The 19457-nt window shown below is 45.6% G+C and overlaps 1 long non-coding RNA gene across 1 annotated transcript in view; it reads right to left on the bottom strand.

Annotated features, from left to right (window-relative positions):
• LOC129468433 (uncharacterized) overlaps window positions 1–6771 on the bottom strand; it is a 29992-nt gene extending 23221 nt beyond the window's left edge. Inside the window, exon 1 of the long non-coding RNA XR_008652650.2 lies at window positions 6593–6771. This is a non-coding gene — a long non-coding RNA (uncharacterized lncRNA). The remainder of the gene's footprint in view (window positions 1–6592) is intronic.
• Window positions 6772–19457: the final 12686 nt, after the last annotated feature.

The following is a 19457-nucleotide window of genomic DNA, read 5'->3' as shown; positions in this document are numbered from 1 at the left end:
ATTTTGAAAGAAAATCTGTAGTGCAACTGTTTTTTATATTTTGAGACTTAGCTACTTGAATTCAAACACATAAGCAGTTTTTCCTGATTTTCTATTGTAATAACTTGTGACTGAGTTCATGATGACAAATACCTAGTAAAGCCTCTCAGGATGGCTCATCTGTTTTCATAACCACTGTTAAATAGTCTTATGTCATCAACTCAAAACATCTTTAAGATCTCGTTTCCAAAGGAGGTGGATAAAAATATTTTGCTGTTAAGCAAAATAATAACCAGTTGGATGCCTCCAACAATCAGCCTCAGGTCAGAAACATCCTTCCCAATTGTCTTCCTCTTTCCTTTCTTCCCACCTTCCTTCCTTCTTCCCTCTCTCCCTCCCTCCCTTCCTTCCTCCCTCCTCCCCAAACATGCATAGAGCATCTCCCCTGTGTTAGAGATAGTTTTTGGCACTGTAGATATAATAATGAAGTTACAGTGTAATAAAAGAGTCCTGCCCTGGCCGGGCACGGTGGCTCACGCCTGTAATCTCAGCACTTTGGGAGGCCGAGGCAGGCGAATCACGAGGTCAGGAGATTGAGGCCATCCTGGCTAACACAGTGAAACCCCGTCTCTACTAAAAATACAAAAAAAAATTAGCCGGGCGTGGTGGCGGGCGCCTGTAGCCCCAGCTACTCGGCAGGCTGAGGCAGGAGAATGGCGTGAACCTGGGAGGTGGAGCTTGCAGTGAGCCGAGATCGCGCCACTGCACTCCAGCCTGGGCGACAGAGTGAGACTCTGTCTCAAAACAAACAAACAAACAAAAGAGTCCTGCCCTATCAGGGCTTACATTCTAGTTGACAGGAGATAGATTATTTAAAAAAAAAAAAAGAAAAGAAAAATAAGAAAAATATCAGCAATGGGTAAATGCTATGCAGAGAATAAAACTGAATGGTGTAACAGAGTGATTACTTTAGATGGGATCATCAGTGAAGGCCTTTCTGCAGGATAACATTTTAGCTGAGACTTAGGGACAAGAAGGAGCCAATCATGGGAATCTAAGGATAAAGAACATTACAGCTAGAGCAAGGCCCCAAAGACCCAAAAGGAAGAACAGGTTTGGGGAGTGCTGGGAATAGAAAGAAAGTTAATGCAGCTAGAGTATGGCTGATGGGCAAGGAGGAGAGTAGCAGTAATAATAAGTTTTCCATCAAGAACACAGAAGAAACTGGGTACAGTGGCTCAAATCTATAATTCCAGCACTTTGGGAGGCTGAGGTGGAAGGATCACTGGAGGCCAGGGGTTTGAGACCAGCCTGGGCAATACAGGGAGACCTCAGTATCTACAAAAAAAATTTAAAAATTAGCTGGCACGCACCTGTGGTCCCAGCTACTTAGGAGACAAGAGGATCACTTGAGCCCAGGCAGTCGAGGCTGCAGTGAACTGTGATCATGCCACTGCACTCTAATCTGGGCAATGGAGCAGGACTCCTGTCTCAAAAAAAAAAAAAAAAAGGAAAAGAAAAAGAAAAAGCACAGGATGTGAAGTGTATCAGTGGCAAATACCTTCGACAATTTCCTCATTTACAGAGACCGTGGAAATTGTCATTGCTTTACTCCTGCCTCAATTTTTTTTCCCTTGCAAAAAAATATATAATGAGGAAAGTTAGGTGTGTAATATGGATTGGTTTAGTCTCCACAGCTTTGTTTCTGGCAAAGTTCATTTGTGTGTCTTTTCCAGATTTTCTAGGTTATACCTCATGCCAAATCAGATTAGTAGCTTTTTTTTTTTTAAGGCAGGGTCTTACTCTGTCACCCAGGATGGAGTGTAATGGTGTGATCTCAGCTCACTGCAACCTCTGCCTTCTGGATTCAAGTGATTCTCCTGCCTCAGCCACCCAAGTAGCATGGATTGCAGGCATGTGCCACCATACCCAGCTAATTTTTGTATTTTTAGTAGAGACGGGGTTTCGCCATGTTGGCCAGGCTAGTTTTGAACTCCTGGCCTCATGTTATCTCCCCGCCTCGACCTCCTAAATTGCTGGGATTACAGGTATGAGCCACTACACTCAGCCACAAGTGTCATTTGAAAAGAGCAAAAGGGCAAAGATGTTAAAAATGTATCACCATGCCCCTCAATAGCTCAGAGGTCACAGGTGTTTGAAAGTCACAGGTGGAGGAGGAGGACCCAGGTGAGTGATGTTTTATGAATTGTTTTATTAAACTTGATAAACTTACCCTTTTGAAGGCATGGAGGTGTCAGGATTCTGGGTCTCAAAATGTGCCTCCCAGCTTAGTGATGTGGATATACTAAGGAAAGCATAAATGAGGCCTCAAAATGTGTGCTGGGCCTAAAGATTGCAAATTCATAAAACTCATTGTTCTCCATTTATTTAAAAGAGAGCTGGCTCTGAGGAATTATTTATATTAATCAGAGTTATAATAGACTGATTAATAAAATACAATGCCATTTATTCATTATTTGTAATGTTATAACTACCAGGCTGAAATTCATGTCTGTTGGTCAGCACATGCTCTTCCTGGTAGGAAAAATCTATTTAAGAAACCATATTAAAATCAGAAGGTTAAATGTTATATATGGAAGCTGAACAAATCAAGTTGGATGTTTTGAAAGGCTATTTTCAGCCAGGCGCAGTGGCTCATGCCTGCAATCCCAGCACTTTGGGAGGCTGAGGTGGGTGGATCATCTGAGGTCAGGAGTTCGGGACCAGCCTGGCCAAACATAGTGAAACCCCCTCTCTACTAAAAATACAAAAAATTAGCTGGGCCTGGTGGTGGATGCCTGTAATCCCAGCTACTAGGGAGGCTGAGGCAGGAGAATCATTTGAACCTGGGAGGCGGGAGGTTGCAGTGAGCTGAGATCACACCATTGTACTCCAGCCTGGGCAACAAGAGTGAAACTCCATCTCAAAAAAAAAGAGAAACAAAAAGAAAGGCTATTTTCATTAAGCATTGGAAGCCTGATACAGCCTTTTTTCACTACAAGGACATACAGTCCCAGCTAGGCCGATGACCTGCTATGTGGCTGGACAGGGAAGGCCAATCAATGCTGGAGAAACACTGGAAAATTTCAACTCCTAGCCTCTCCTTTTCCTAGGTCTAGGCCACTACTTCCCAAAGAGTGGTCTAATGGCCTCCTACAGTTGATTTGCCTTGGGGATTTATTTTATTTTTATTTTTGTTTATTGTTTTTCCTTAAAGAATGGGTCTTGTTTTATCACCCAGACTGGAGTGCAGTGGTACAATCATAGCTCACTGCCACCTCGAACTCGTGGGCTCAAGCAATCCTCCCATTTCAACCTCCCAAGGAACTGGGACCACAGGCACGTGCCACTGCATCCGGCTAATTTTTAAACTTTTTGTAGACACAAGGTCTCACCATTTTGCCCAGGCTGGTCTCAAATTCCTGGCCTCAAGTGATCCTCCTACCTCAGCCTCCCAAAGTTCTGGGATTATAGGCGTGAGCCACCACACCTGTTCCCAGGGATTTATTTTTAATTTTTGGAGACAGGATCTCACTCTGTCTCCCAGGCTGGAGTGCAATGGCATGATCACAGCTCACTGCAGCCTCAGCCTCCCAGGCTCAAGTGACCCTCCTGCCTCAGCCTCCTGAGTAGCTGAGACTACAGGCATGTGCCACCAGGCTCAGATAATTTTTTAACTTTTTGTAGAGACAGAGTTTCCCTATGTTGACCAAGATGCCAGGGATTTATTAAAAATGCATACCTTTTTCTTTTTCTTTTTCTTTTTTTTTGAGACAGAGTCTCGCTGTGTCACCAGGCTGGAGTCCAGTGGCACGATCTTGGCTCACTGCAACCTCCAACTCCCTGGTTCAAGGGATTCTCCTGCCTCAGCCTCCTGAGTAGCTGGGACTACAGGCACGCACCACCACACCCAGCTAATTTTTGTATTTTTGTATAGACGGGGTTTCACCATGTTGGTCAGGATGGTCTCAATCTCCTGACCTCGTGATCTGCCTGCCTTGGCCTCCCAAAGTGCTGGGATTACAGGCGTGAGCCACCGCGCCCAGCCAAAATGCACTTTTCTAGACCCCATCTCACACTTCTAATCAGAATGTCTGTCTTGAGCTAAGATATGAATTTTAACTAGCTTTTTGGAGAAGTGTAATGCACACTAGTGTTTTGAAAACCACTGCTAGCTGGTAAGCTGTATAACTGTAAGCAAGTTAGTTACTTAACTTCTTTAAGTCTCAATTTCTTTGTCCATAAAATAAGGATAATAGTAGGTTCTATTTTCTAGGGTTATTGGTGGGATCAGATGAGTCAAGACATATAAAGCTCTTAGAACAGTGTCTACCACCTAGTGAGCCCTCAATACACGATGGCTATTAGTATTTTCACCATTAGCATCATTTTTTTTTTTTTTTTTTTTTTTTGAGATGAAATCTCGTTCTGTTGCCCAAGCTGGAGTGCAGTGGCGCCATCTCAGCTCACTGCAATCTCTGCCTTCCCGGTTCAAGCGATTCTCCTGCCTCAGCCTCCTAAGTAGCTGGAACTAGAGGCACGTGCCACCATGCCTGGCTGATTTTTGTTATTTTTAGTAGAGACGGTGTTTCATCATGTTGGCCAGGCTGGTCTCAAACTCCTGGCCTCAGGTGACTCCCCCGCCTTGGCCTCCCAAAGTGCTGGGATTACAGGCGTGAGCCACCATGCCCGGCCCAACATTTTCATTTTCATTATTCAGCCCACCACATTTTTGTTTGCTCACAGACTTGATTTTTTTTTTTAATCAGGCAAAACCTAATGCATCGGTTACTACATAAAGGGAGACTACACCCTTGACAGAGTCTTAGTGCCATCTCCCAGATTGGTTTTTATTGACAATATTTCAGGGTTTCTCCTTCTCAAGAATGGAAAAGATAATATCCTAAGCCATCTCCATATTATGAATTAGGATGGATTTATTTTAGAAAGGTTTCCAGTCCAGACATTGTGGTTCATACTTGCAATCCCAGTGCTTTGGAAGGCTGAGGCAGGAGGACCACTTAAGGCCAGAGGTTTGAGACCAGCCTGGGCAACATAGCAAGACCTCATCTGTCCAAAATATTTTTAAAAGTCAGGTGTGGTGCATGTGCCTATAGTCCTAACTACTTGGGAGGCTGAGGTGAGAGGATTGCCTGAGCCCAAGAATTCAAGCCTGGAGTGTGATACACCACTGTACTCCAGCCTGGGCAACAAAGCGAGACCCTGTTGATAAAGAAAAAAAAAGTTTCTAATGTTATTCATAGTGTTTGGCTTAAGGCTTACATTTGATCTCAGAGTTTGGCACATTTTTTCCCTATCTTGAAAGTTGTTTTGCATCTTAGTTGTGGGCTAAAAGTTCTCTATTTGCTGACAATAGCAACATACCAACTTGTTTAGTGTCATTCTTCCAAATGCCACTTGCTATAAATCACCTCATATTCATATCTTCCTTTTAACAATGAACAAAATGGCTGGGCGCAGTGGTTTACGCCTATAATCCCAGCAATTTGGGAGGCCAAGGCGGGCGAATTGCCTGAGGTCAGGAGTTTGAGACTAGCCTGGGCAACATGGCAAAACCCCATCTCTACTAAAAATACAAAAAAATTAGCCGGGCATGGTAGCGCATGCCTGTAATCCTGGCTACTCAGGAAACTGAGGTGGAAGAATCACTTGAACCCGGGAGGCATAGGTTGTAGTAAGCCGAGATTGCACTACTGCACTCCAGCGTGGGCGACAGAGCAAGACTCTGTCTCAAAAAAATAAATAAATAAATAAATAAAAAATTTTAAAATTTTAAAAAATTAAAGTGAACAAAATGTAGAAATAGAGTCCTCTAAATTGTCTGAGTGGCAGTGATTCTAACTAAATCAGGGGGTATCTTGGAGTTGCCATGCTAGTATATTTGGAAGTAGAGTACCAAAAATCAACTTCAAAATTTGCTTTATAACTTGCCAGAGTTTGTAAGTAGAACTTAGAACACCACCATTTCTGTCAACTGTCTCTTCATCTGGATACTTCAAAGTGGGTTATGAACATTAATTAAGCCTCTAAGCGTCCCTGTGAAGTGGATAATTATACTAGCCATCCCTGCCTTTTGGATGATCACAGTAAAGGAGGAGGAGGTTACCTGAAGTGAATCTCCCAGGTTAAGCTGATTTGGCAGCAAAACCACCCAGGGAACTTTTTATGGTTGCAATCTAAATAATTCTGCACCTGCTTTCCCCAAACATAAATATAACTTTTTTTTTTTTTTACAGTTTTGCTCTGCTGCCCAGGCTGGAGTGCAGTGGCAGGATCTATGCTCACTGCAACCTCTGCCTCCCAGGTCCAATAGATTCTCCTGCCTCAGCCTCCTGAGTAGCTGGAATTACAGGTGTGTGCCACCACAGCCGGCTAATTTTTGTATTTTTAGTAGAGACAGTGTTTCGCCATGTTGGCCAGGTTGGTCTTGAACTCCTGACCTCAAACAATCCACCTGTCTCGGCCTCCCAAAGTGCTGAGATTACAGGCATGAACCACTGCACCCAGCCTCCCCAAACATAAACATAACATTTTTACATGAGTTGTTGAAAAAGGAATCCAAATTTACCAAATCAAAAATTAAAAGTCTAACCTGGTGAAGAGAAAACGCAGGTGTACCCTGGGATTAGTCAGAGTTTAGCTGCTCAGAGTTCCTTTCTGTCCAGTCTGCTTCCCAGTGGACTTTTGTCCTTCCCTCTTATTTCCATTTCCCAATAAACTGAGAGCCCACAGTGCTGGCCTGTAGTGTGGGAAACAGCCTGAGTTACTGATGCCAGGCATGACCTAAACAGTCTCCTGTGGGAGAGCTATGCCTACCGGATCCAAAGTGTCTACTTGGCTCCACCCCATTTCACTCGTGTGCCAATTTCTGCTAAACATAGCCCAGCTCCCAGCTGGCAAGGCTCTGAACTATTTTTAGCTGGGTCCAGGGCTCAGGCCAAGAGATCTAGATAGGTAGCTGAGATTCAGCTCTAGTGTTTTAAAAATAATAACCTTTATTGTTTTTCTTCTCATTGTAATTTATCTCTTCAGTTTAGACTTTTGGAAATATAGCCGAGAAAAAGGTGTGACCACTTAGAAAACAGCAAAAAGAAGAAAATTAAAATTTTCTGTAATACTCTTTATCAAGGTATAATATATATAGCAATGTGCACCAATCTTAAATATACATTTTGGTACACTTTTATGTAAGTATATTCTTTTTTAACTGCCACTTTGATCAATATGAAGAAGACTCCACATAGTGGGACACCATCTCTACAAAAAATTTAAAAATTAGCCGGGCATGGTGGCACACACCTATGGTCCCAGCTACTTATGAGGCTGAGGTGGGAAGATCACTTAAGTCCAGGAGGTGGAGGTTGCAGTGAGCCATGTTCACGCCACTTCCCTTCAGCCTGGGTGACAGAGCAAGATCATATCTTAAAACAAAACAAAACAAAACAAACAAACAAACAAAAAGACAAAAAGAAAAATAGGACATTCCAGCACTCCAAAAAGTTCTCATTCGTCCCTTCCCAGCCAATATCCCTATGACCCAGAGATAAACCCTATTCTGACTTATATCACTTTTGGTTAGTTTTATGTATTTTGAATTTCATAAAAATGAAATCACATGTACTTTTTTTTTGAAAAAGGGTCCAACTCTATTGTCCAGGCTGGAATGCAGTGGCATGATCACAGCTCACTGCAGCTTTGACCTCCCTGGTTTGGGTAGCTGAGACCATAGGTACATGCCAACACCCCTGGCTAAATTTTTTATTTTATTTTTTGTATAGATGGGGTCTCACAATGTTGTCCAGGCTTGTCTTGAACTCCTGGGCTTAAGCAAACCTCCCACCTTGGCCTCCCAAAGTACAGGATTACAGATGCAAGCCACCGTTCCCAGCCCATATATACTTTTTAAGTCTGTCTTTGTTCACTCATGTCTGTGGGGTTTATCTATGTTGTTACATGTAGTGGTGGATGGTTTCTTGTCTGTTTGTACTGTGTAAAATTTTACCACATGAATACACTATAAATTATTTATTAGTTCTCCACTGAGAGTTATTTGGCTTATTTCCAAATTTTGGTTATTAAAAATAAAACTGTAATGAACATTTTGTCCACATCTTTTAATGGTCATATGCATTCATTTTGAGGGGTATATACCTAGGAGTGGAAGTGCTAAACCATAGAGAAGGCTTAGATCTAGCTTTCACAGATGTGCCAGTTTTCCAAAGTGGTTGCACCATTTTACAGTCCCACCAGCAATGTGTGGTAGTTCTAATTGCTCTATATCCTCACCAACACTTGATATCATCAGTCTTTTTAATTTTAGCCATTCTGGAGAGTGTGGGTTGGTATCTCATTGTGATTTGCATTTGCATTTGCCTGGTGACTAATGATGTCTTAAGTACCTTTTTCACATACTTACTAGATATTTGGACATCCTCTTCTGTGAAATGCTTGTTCAAGTGTTTTGCCCATTTTATAATTGGGTTGTCTGTCTTTTCCCTATTGGTTTATAGAATTTGAATTCTTCACTGGAGAGAGAAAGAGAGAGGTAGATTGCAAATACCTTCTCTCAGTCTGTGACCTGCCCTTTCACAAAAGTTCTTAGTTTTAATGAATCCAATTATCAATCTTACCTCTTAGGGTTTTTTTTTGTTTGTTTTTTTTTTTTGTTTTTTTTGTATCTTGTTTAAGAAATCTGGCTGGGTTCAGTGGCTCATGACTGTAATCCTAGCACTTTGGGATGCTGAGGCAGGCAGATCATTTGAGGTCAGGAGTTCAAAACCAGCCTGGCCAACATGGTGAAACCCCCTCTCTACTAAAAATACAAAAATTAGCCATGTGTGGTGGCAGGTGCCTGTAATCCCAACTGCCCAGGAGGCTGAGGCAGGAGAATCGCTGGAACCCGGGAGGCGGAGGTTGCAGTGAGCCGAGATCACATCACTGCACTCCATCCTGGGCAATAGAGACTCCATCTCAAAAAAAAAAAAAGAAAAAAGAAATCTTTGACTGCCGTAAAGTCATGAAGATATTCTTCCATGTATTCTTCAGAAGCTTTATTGTTTTGCCATTTAGGTCTACGATCCATCTCAAGTTAATTTTTCACATATGGTATGAAAAAAAGCCAAAGCTCATTATTTTTTTGTAAGACTATCCAATTACTCCAGAATCATTTATTGAAAAGACCATCTTTTCCCCACTATATATATGAGTCTGTTTCTGAACTCTATACTCTCTTCTATTGATTTGTCTGTTCTTGTACTAATATCACACTGTCTTAATTACTGTAATTTCATATTAAATTTTAAAATCTGATAGTATAATCCACCAACTTTGTTCTTTCTCTTCAAGATGGTCTTGTCTATTTTAGATCTTTTGCGGTTCTATATACATTTAAGAGTCAACTTGTCAATTTGAGGGTTTTGGGGGGGTTGTTTTGTTTTTGTTCTTTGTTGTTGTTGGTTTTTTTTTTTTTAGATGGAGTCTCACTCTGTTGCCCAGGCTGGAGTGCAGTGGTATGACTTTGGCTCACTGTAACCTCCACCTTCTGGATTCGAACGATTCTTCTGCCTCAGCCTCCCCAGTAGCTGGGATTACAGGTGGCTGCCACCATGCCCAGCTAATTTTTGCATTTTTAGTAGAGATCAGGTTTCAGCATGTTGGCCGGGCTGGTCTCAAAGTCCTGACCTCAGGTGATCTACCCACCTCAGCCTCCCAAAGTGCTGGGATTACAAGTGTGAGCCGTCATGCCTGGTCTGGAGTCTTCTCCATTTTAGTGGGAAAGAGTAGACCACATTCATTTATTCCATGAAGTTTGGATTGTGAAAATTGAAGGAGAATCTCAAATTTGAAAAACTAACAAGGAGAGATATCTTGGAATCATCTTGGACTCATCATTCTCCTTTGTCCCCCTGTGAATCCTGGGTCACCAACTTCCGGCAATCCCAGCTTAAAGGCAACTCTAGATGCTTCCTCTTCTCCATTCCCATCACTGTGGAGTAGCCTGGGTCAGCCCATTCCCGCCAAACCTGGTCTGATACCAGGCGAAGAATGTACTGTTCTTCGCTCATTCTGCTGTTTCTCTGATGAAGCATATTGAGAAGGGATTCTTTAGGATTTTCAAAGACATTGGCTTCCTAAGTGGTCTTGCTGCTTCCATTCGTTTCCATCACCTTCTGCTCTCAACCTTCTTGTGGCTCCTAACACACTCTGAATGTAATCCAGTGTCCTTGACACAGCTCGCTCCATCTGGCCCTTCTCTACTTCTGACCTCTTCTATTTCTCCAACCTTTCTAGCTAATTGCTGTTCTTCATCTATGCCAAGCATGTTTCCAGCTGGGGATCTTCACAAGGTAGTTATTTTTGCTGGAAATAATCACCCCCTCCTGAACCCACTCTCAGATATTTACATGGCCCACATTCTGATTTTTTTGCAGATTGCCACTTATTTATTTACTTATTTATTTATTTTCAGATGGAGTCTTGCTCTGTTGCCCAGGCTGGAGTGCCATGGTGTGATCTGGCTCACTGCAACCTCCACTTCCCAGGTTCCAGCAATTCTCCTGCCTCCGCCTCCCGAGTAGCTGGGACTAAAGGTGCCCACCGCCTTACTCCACCAATTTTTGTATTTTTAGTAGAGACAGGGTTTCACCATGTTGGCCAGGCTGGTCGTGAACTCCTGACCTCAAGTGATCCACCTGCCTTGCCTCCCAAAGTGCTGGGATTACAGGTGTGAGCCACTGTGCCCAGCCAGATTGCTGCTCATGTGTCACTTCCTCAGAGAGATTTTCCAGGACAACCCTGTCTAAAGCAGCATTCTTCTTTATCCCAACCTCTTACCCTGCTTCATTTTTCTTCCTAGCCTTTAGCACTACACACACACACACACACACACACACACACACACACACACACACACACACACACAGAGTCTTATCTCCTAGAGAACCAACCATTCTGGTTTATCCAGGAGGTTCCTGGGCAGAATTTGAGTGCTAAAAGCAGGAATGTCCCAGGCAAACTGGGATGGATTGGTCACTTCTCCCCTCCTACCAGAATATAAGTTTTACGAGGGAAAGAGCTTTATTTCATTCTCCACTGTCTCCCCAGCACATGACACAGTGCCTGGCACAGAGTAGGTGCTCATAAATATTTATTGAACAAATGAATGCATGAATAATTTCTTATTTCAAACAACATCTGGATTAAACTCTCTGACCTAGCATTCCAATTTCTTCCTGACTTCCCCATCTTAATTACCCCACCCTATTTCCTACCACTTCCTGTGATGCACCCTCTGCCCCAGAGACCCCAGTCTCCTCTCTTTCACAATCCCTTCACATGAAGAGCCCTCCCCTATCTCTTCTAGCTGAATCAGTCTCTTTCACATCTTTTATTTTTTGAACTCTTTATCAGTGAAAAGGCCTGAGGGATGAATGGGTCCCTATCAGAACTCCCTTGACTATTTTTACAAAATATATTGTCCTCCACTCCCAATGCTGAGAAATAGTTATGATGGTCTTGGGGAAGGAGGAGAAAGTAAACATTGATATTTTGAAAAAGTTCCCTAGGTGATTCTGACAGCAAACATGCAGCTACTTCAATCAAAAATCACTTATCTAGCCTGCCTGCCTGCCTGCCTGCCTGCCCGCCCGCCCGCCCGCCCGCCCGCCCTCCCTCCCTCCCTCCCTCCCTCCCTCCCTCCCTCTCTCTCTCTCTCTCTCTTTCTTTCTTTCTTTCTTTCTTTCTTTCTTTCTTTCTTTCTTCTTTCCTCTCTCTGGCCCAGGCTACAATCTACTCGGCTTGCTGCTGCCCGCGCCGCAGACTGCCTGGGACTGCCGGCCCGCCACCGCTGCCTGCCTTTTCTCCTTTGGATGCAGGCACGCGTTCGCCATCTTGGCCAAGCTGGTCGCCAGCTCCTGACGCCGAGTGCTCTGCCCGCCTCAGCCTCCCGAGGTACTGGGACTACAGACGGAGTCTCGCTCACCCAGTGCTCGGTGTTGCCCGGGCTGGAGTGCGGTGGCGTGGTCTGGCCTCGCGGCAGCCTCTACCCCCCGGCCGCCTGCCTTGGCCTGCCAGGGTGCTGGGATTGCAGCCCCTGCCCGGCCGCCGCCCCATCTGGAAGGTGGGGAGCACCTCTGCCCGGCCGCCCCGTCTGGGGGGTGAGGAGCACCTCTGCCCGGCCGCCCCGTCTGGGAAGTGAGGAGCGCCTCTGCCCGGCCACCCTGTCTGGGAAGTGAGGAGCGCCTCTGCCCGGCCGCCCCGTCTGGGAAGTGAGGAGCGCCTCTGCCCGGCCTCCCATCGTCTGGGAGGTGAGGAGCGCCTCTGCCCGGCCGCCCCGTCCGGGAGGAAGTGAGGAGCGCCTCTGCCCGGCCGCCCCGTCCGGGAAGAAGTGAGGAGCGCCTCTGCCCGGCCGCCCCGTCCGGGAAGAAGTGAGGAGCGCCTCTGCCCGGCCGCCCCGTCCGGGAAGAAGTGAGGAGCGCCTCTGCCCGGCCGCCCCGTCCGGGAAGAAGTGAGGAGCGCCTCTGCCCGGGCGCCCCATCCGGGAAGAAGTGAGGAGCGCCTCTGCACAGCCACCCATCGTCTGGGAAGTGAGGAGCGCCTCTGCCCGGCCACCCACCGTCTGGGAAGTGAGGAGCGCCTCTGCCCGGCCGCCCCGTCAGGGAAGAAGTGAGGAGCGCCTCTGCCCGGCCGCCCCGCCCGGGAAGAAGTGAGGAGCGCCTCTGCCCGGCCGCCCCGTCCGGGAAGAAGTGAGGAGCGCCTCTGCCCGGCCGCCCCGTCTGGGAAGTGAGGAGGGCCTCTGCCCGGCCGCCCCGTCCGGGAAGAAATGAGGAGCGCCTCTGCCCGGGCGCCCCGTCCGGGAAGAAGTGAGGAGCGCCTCTGCCCGGCCGCCCCGTCCGGGAAGAAGTGAGGAGCGCCTCTGCCCGGCCGCCCCGTCTGGGAAGTGAGGAGCGCCTCTGCCCGGCCGCCCCGTCCGGGAAGAAATGAGGAGCGCCTCTGCCCGGGCGCCCCGTCCGGGAAGAAGTGAGGAGCGCCTCTGCCCGGCCGCCCCGTCCGGGAAGAAGTGAGGAGCGCCTCTGCCCGGCCGCCCCGTCTGGGAAGTGAGGAGCGCCTCTGCCCGGCCGCCCCGTCCGGGAAGAAATGAGGAGCGCCTCTGCCCGGGCGCCCCGTCCGGGAAGAAGTGAGGAGCGCCTCTGCCCGGCCGCCCCATCTGGGAAGAAGTGAGGAGCGCCTCTGCCCGGCCACCCATCGTCTGGGAAGTGAGGAGCACCTCTGCCCGGCCACCCACCGTTTGGGAAGTGAGGAGCGCCTCTGCCCGGCCGCCCCGTCTGGGAAGTGAGGAGCGCCTCTGCCCGGCCGCCCCGTCCGGGAAGAAGTGAGGAGCGCCTCTGCCCGGCCGCCCCGTCCGGGAAGAAGTGAGGAGCGCCTCTGCCCGGCCGCCCCGTCCGGGAAGAAGTGAGGAGCGCCTCTGCCCGGCCGCCCCGTCTGGGAGGTGAGGAGCGCCTCTGCCCGGCCACCCATCGTCTGGGAGGTGAGGAGCGCCTCTGCCAGGCCACCCATCGTCTGGGAGGTGAGGAGCGCCTCTGCCCGGCCACCCATCGTCTGGAAAGTGAGGAGCGCCTCTGCCCGGCTGCCCCATCTGGGAAGTGAGGAGTGCCTCTGCCCGGACACCCATCGTCTGGGAGATAAGGAGCGCCTCTGCCCGGCCGCCCATCGTCTGGGAAGTGAGGAGCGCCTCTGCCCGGCCACCCATTGTCTGGGAAGTGGGGAGCGCCTCTGCCCGGCCACCTATCGTCTGGGAAGAAGTGAGGAGCGTCTCTGCCTGGCCGCCCCGTCTGGGAAGTGAGGAGCCCCTCTGCCCGGCCGCCCCGTGTCTGGGTAGAAGTGAGGAGCTCCTCTGCCTGGCCGCTCCGTCTGGGAGGTCTACCATGGAGGCCAGAAGCAATGTGGGGGCTGGACGTGGTGGCTCACGCCTGTGGTCCCGGCACTCTGGGGGGCGAGGCGGGTTGATCACTTCGGACTAGGAGTTCGAGACCAGTCTGGCCAACTTGGCGAAACATGAAGAATACAACAGACAAACCAACCAACCAACTCAATGACAACAAAACAGGTCTACCCTGGAGTCATACTCTAATTTTTTCTATTTTCCTCCCTTTCTGATCCTTTATCCCACTTTCTTTTTCTTCCTCTTCCTTCTCCCTCTTCTTTGTCAAATAGAGGATTGAGTTATTATCACTGATCCATATAAAGTCCCTCTCTCATTTATTTTAACTCCCACCCCCATTTCTATTCCCTGACTTCCCATGTGCAACCTTCCTAATATGTTTGATACGCATCTTTTTGTTTGTATGTATTTTTAGAAAATGTTTATTGTTTTTGTATGCAAAAAAAATTAATAAAAAAAAAAATACAAAAAAAAAAATCACTTATCTAGTCCATCAATGGATGAATGGAAAAAGAAAATGTGGTATATATTCTGCAAAGGAATACTATTCAGCCATAAAAAAGAATGAAATATGGTCATTTGTGGAAACATGGATGAAACTATAGGTCATTATGTGAAGTGAACTAAACCAGAAGACAGAAAGACAAATATTGAATATTCTCACTCATACGTGGGAGCTAAAAAAGTTGATCTCAGGGAGGCAGAGAGTAGAATTATGGTAGCTAGAGGCTAGAAAGGGTTGAGGGGATGGTGGTGAAGAGAAGTTGATTAATGGGTACAAATGCACAGTTAGAAGGAATAAGTTGTAGTGTTCAATAGCACAGTAAATGACTATAGTTAACAACAATATACTATACACTTCAAAATAGCTAGAGGAGAAGATTTGAAATGTTCCCAACACAAAGAAATGATAAGGTTTCAGGTGATATATATCCTAAACACCCTGGCTTGATCATCACACATTGTATTCATGTATCAAAATATCACACATACTCCATAAATATACAAGTATTATATATCAAGAAAGCCACCAATCCAAATCCCATAATATTTCACAACCCAGTTCAAATCCTTTAGTGGCATCACTGCTATTAAGACTTTGCCTGACCTCATTGCCTCCCCCTCTTTGGGATTCTAAAAAGCTTAGGATCTGAACCATACCTCTGAGCACTGGTCATACAGGTCTGGCATAGAAATGTGGACAAAATTTCTCCAGCTTTGTTTTTTGCTTAGGATTGCCTAGGTTATTCTTTTTAGGTTCCATATAAATTTTAAAATAATTTTTTTTCTAGTCCTGTGGAGAATATTGTTGGTAGTTTGATGGAAATAGCATTGAATCTGTACATTGCTTTGGCAAGTATAGCCATTTCAATGATATTGGTTCTTCCTATCCATGAGCATGGGATGTTTTTTCCACGTGTTTGTGTCTTCTCTGATTTCTTTGAGCAGTGTTTTGTAATTCTCATTGTAGAGATCTTTCACCTCCCTGGTTAGCTGCATTCTTAGGTATTTTATTTTTTGTGTGGCGATTGTGAACGGGATTACCTTTCTGATTTGGCTTTCAGTTTGATTGTTGTTGGTATATAGGAATGCTAGTAATTTTTGTACATTGATTTTTTTATCCTGCAACTTTGCTGAAGTTGTTTATCAGCTGAAGGAGCTTTTAGGCTGAGACTATGGGGCTTTGTAAATATAGAATCATGTTGTGTTCAGAGATAGTTTGACTTCCTCTCTTCCTATTGGGATACGCTTTATTTCTTTCTCTCACCTGATTGCTCTGGCTAGGACTTCCAATACTATGTTGAATAGAAGTGGTAAGAGAGGCCATCCTTGTCTTGTGCCGGCTTTCGGCGGAATGCTTCCAGCTTTTGTCTATTCAGTATAATGTTGGCTGTGGGTTTGTCATAGACGGCTCTTATTATTTTGAGGTATGAGGTTCCTTCAATACCTAGTTTATCGAGAGTTTTTAACATGAAGTGAGGTTAAATTTTACCAAAAGGCTTTTCTGCATCTATTGAGAGAATCATGTGGTTTTGTCTTTAGTTCTGTTTATGTGATGAATCACATTTATTTTTATATGTTGAACCAAACTTGTTTCCTGGAGATGAAGCCTACTTGATCATGGTGGATTAGCTTTTTGATGTGCTGCTGGATTTGGTTTCAAACTATACTACAAGGCTACAGTGACCAAAAGATCATGGTACTGGTACAAAAACAGGCACATAGACCAATGGAACAGAATAGAGGCCAGGTGCGGTGGCTCATGCCTGTAATCCAGCGCTTTGGGAGGCCAAGGCAGGTGGATCATGAGGTCAAGAGTTTGAGACTGAGTTTCGAGTTTCAGCCTGACCAACATGGTGAAACCCCATCTCTACTAAAAATACAAAAAACATTAGCCGGGCGTGGTGGCATGCACCTGTAATCCCAGCTACAGCTACTCAGGAGGCTGATGCAGGAGAATCGCTTGAACCCAGGAGGCGGAGGTTGCAGTGAGCAGAGATTGCACCACTGCATTCTGGCCTGGGTGACAGAGGGAGACTCTGTCTCAAAAAAATAAATAAATAAATAAATAAATAAATAAATAAATAAATAAAATAATAGAGAGCCCAGAAATAAGGCCACGCATCTACAACCATCTGATCTTTGACAAAGCTGACAAACACAAGCAATGGGGAAAAGACTCCCTATTCAATAAATGGTACTGGGATAACTGGCTAGCCATATGCAGAAGACTGAAGCTGGACATTTTCCTTACATCATATGCAAAAATCAACTCAAGACAGATTCAAGACTTAAATGCAAAACCCCAAACTATAAAAACCCTGGAAGAGAATCTAGGCAATATTATCCTGGACATAGGAATGGGCGAATATTTCATGACAAAGACACCAAAAGCAATCGCGACAAAAGCAAAAGTCGGCAAATGAGAGCTAATCAAACTTAAGAGCTTCTGCACAACAAAAGAAACTATCAGCAGAGTAAACAGACAACCTGCAGAATGGGAGAAAATATTTGCAAACTATGCATCTGATAAAGGTCTAATATCCAGCATCTATAAGGAACTTAAATTTACAAGAGAAAAACAACCCCATTAAAAAGTGTGCAAAGGACATGAACATCTAGACACTTCTCAAAAGAAGACATACATGTGGCCAAGAAGCATAAGAGAAAAAGCTCAATATCACTGATCATTGGGGAAATGCAAATCAAAACCACAGTGAGATACCACCTCACACCCGTCAGAATGGCTATTACTAAAAAGGCAAAAAATAACAGATGCTGGTGAGGTTGCGCAGAAAAGGGAACCCTTATACACTGTTGGTGGGAGTGTAAATTTATTCAACCATTGTGGAAAGCAGTATGGTGATTCCTCAAAGAGTTAAAAGCAGAACTACCATTAGATCCAGTAATCCCATTACTGAGTACATACCCAGAGGAATATAAAGCATTCTACCATAAAGACATCGGCATGTGAATGTTTATTGCAGCACTGTTCACAATAGCAAAGACATGGAATCAACCTAAATGCCCATCAATGACAGACTGGATAAAGAAAATGTGGTACATATACACCATGGAATATTATGCAGCCATAAAAGAAGAAGAAGATCAAGCCAGGTGCGGTGGTTCACGCCTGTAATCCCAGCACTTTGGGAGGCCAAGGCAGGTGGATCATCTTAAATCAGGAGTTCGAGACCAGCCTGGCCAACATGGCGAAACCTTCTCTCTACTAAAAACACAAAAATTAGCCGGGTGTGGTGGCAGATGCCTGTAATCCCAGCTACTCAGGAGGCCAAGGCAGGAGAATCACTTGAACCCAGGAGGTGGTGGTTGCAGTGAGCGGAGATCATGGCACTACACTCCAGCCTAAGCAACAGAGGGAGACTCTGACTCAAAAACAAACTAACAACTACAACAAAAAAACAAGATCATGTCTTTTGAGGGAACATGGATGCGTGGATGGAGCTGGAGGCTATCATCCTTAACAAACTAATTCAGGAACAGAAAAACCAAATATCACATGTTCTCACTTATAAGTGGGAGCTAAATGATAAGAACTTACGAACACAAAAAAGAAAACAACAAGCACTAGGGTCTACTTGAGGCGGGAGGGTGGGAGGAGGGAGAGAAGCAGAAAAGAGGACTATTGGGTACTGAGCTTAATACCTAGGTGATGTAATATATGTACAACAAACCCTGATGACATGTGTTGATCTACGTAACAAACCTTCACATGTACCACCAAACCGAAAATAAAAATTTTAAAAAAAGGAATGTGGACAAAAGACAGTTGTTTATTGTGAATGTTTGTCTGGCCAAGAAGCCCCCTCAGATGTGCAGGGAAGGCATTCCCTTTCTCCTGGAGGTAGCTGGGGATGACCTCTCCTTCTCATTCCTGAAGACTCTGTCTCACTGCCAGAACCACCCATATTCTGCTCCTCCTCATCCATTTGCCTGCTGTAAGTTAAGAATCCTTGCCATCAAGTTACATCTGCTGCCCTACCCCACCGCCACTCACTTTTTCTCACAACAGAGTCCCAGAGCTAGACCACCTAACTAGCCCAGCATCTCTAAATCACACTGCCTGGGTATTCCAGCCAGGGCTTTAGAATTGGACTGACCTGGTGCCTAAAGACAAGTCAAAGCCTCTGAGTCTTGATTCATTCCCACATCTATAAAAGGGAAACTACTTACTTCACAGGATTTTCTGAGGGATTAATTGTGATCATGTCAGTAACAATTCCCAGCACGTGGTACACTTATGAACCTCCAGCCAGGAACCTTTCTGACAAAGGAGTAATGCCTGTCACCTGGCCATGGGGACACAGGATCTCCCAGCCAGGTTGGGCTCTGTCTTAATAGGAATGTCACTACTAAAAGTACCCAAATGTTCCTAGAACTTGGGATCACTCAATCACATTCTCTGGGTGGTTTGTTAAAACCTGGACTGGACTATGAGGGGCAAGAGCAACCTCTTTTTAGCAACAATAAAGTCATTCTTTGAGCTGATTGCACCATTAAAACACACAGGGGCAAAACAGAAAAATGCTGTGCTCATCGCTGAGCAGGTTGCCCTGAAAAGCAGAGAATGAAAAATAGGAATAAGAGTGGGCATGGGGACCCTGGGTTCTAGGGTGCTCTTGTGCAGGAAGGAGAGGGGACAAAAAGAGTAGGCTCTTGCACAGTATGAAGGCTTTTGAGTAAAAATCTGAAGGAGATGGAGAGATTGAGATTCAAGTCCTAGTTTTGCTAGTAAATCAATGCAATTTAACTTTGTTTTTGTTTTCTAGAGACAGGTATTGCTCTGTCACCCAGGCTGGAGTACAGTGGCATGATCATAGTTCAACACATCCTCAACCTCCTGTGCTCAAGGGATCCTCCTGCCTCAGTCTCCAGAGTAGCTAGGACTACAGGTGCACACCACAGGGACTGGCCAAGTTTGAATTTTGTCAGTAGAGATGAAGTCTTGCTATGTTGCCCAGACTGGTCTCGAACTCCTGGGCTCACGCAAGCCTTC

This window comes from Symphalangus syndactylus, chromosome 18 (assembly GCF_028878055.3).
Source record: "Symphalangus syndactylus isolate Jambi chromosome 18, NHGRI_mSymSyn1-v2.1_pri, whole genome shotgun sequence".
Classification (NCBI taxonomy): Eukaryota; Metazoa; Chordata; class Mammalia; order Primates; family Hylobatidae; genus Symphalangus; species Symphalangus syndactylus.
The sequence above is the reverse complement of the archived record's forward strand: the minus strand, read 5'-3'. Positions and strand labels throughout refer to the sequence as shown.